The sequence below is a fragment of the Pseudonaja textilis genome, chromosome 3, assembly GCF_049901715.1.
Source record: "Pseudonaja textilis isolate UNSWEBS1 chromosome 3, rPseTex1.2, whole genome shotgun sequence".
NCBI classification, from domain to species: Eukaryota; Metazoa; Chordata; class Lepidosauria; order Squamata; family Elapidae; genus Pseudonaja; species Pseudonaja textilis.
This window is the reverse complement of record NC_141992.1, coordinates 197,720,377-197,721,051: the sequence shown is the minus strand read 5'-3', so window position 1 is coordinate 197,721,051 and position 675 is coordinate 197,720,377.

Here is a 675-nt window from a genome sequence, read left to right as displayed (position 1 = left end):
TTGGTCTGGAACTTACTGCAAAAATGGATGGAAGAGGCTATTTATAGCTCAGGGCTGAACTGTGGAGTCCTTGGGTCTTTCTGACCTTGTTTTCCTGAAGACATTTTAATCAGGGGTGGGCTTCAAAAATTTTTAGCAACCGGTTGTCTTTCTGGTTGCTGGGTGGGTGTGGCCATGGTGGGTGTGGCCTAGTCAGCCTCCTGCACCAGGGTGAAGCGGGGTCATTTCTGCTCTCCCCATGCTCCGGAGGTTTTTCTCAAGCCTCCAGGAGGGCAAAAAACGGCTCCCCAGGTTCCGGAGGCTGTCTGGAAGTTGGAAACGGGCCCATTTCTGAACTTCTGGGAGGTCCGTTTTTTGCCCTCCCCCCCCGAAACCTTCATATGTACCTTACACTTACCTGCATCCAAAATGGGCCACGTGGGGGGTCCTGGGAGTGGAGGGTGGGCAGGATTGGGATTTGAGGGTTCTCCAAACTGTACAGAATCTTAGCTAGGGGCTCTCCTGAAGCCTTGCGAACCCCTAACAGCCCACCGCCCCAATTTTAAAGCACAACTGGGAAACCTCATCGGTGTTAGAAGGGAGTGGGGTTTGTGGAGTGAAGGAGAGAGGGAGGAGGAGAATTGTGGGGTCCTTGGTGCTCTCTGAGCTTGGTTGTTTTCCTGGAGATGTTTCATG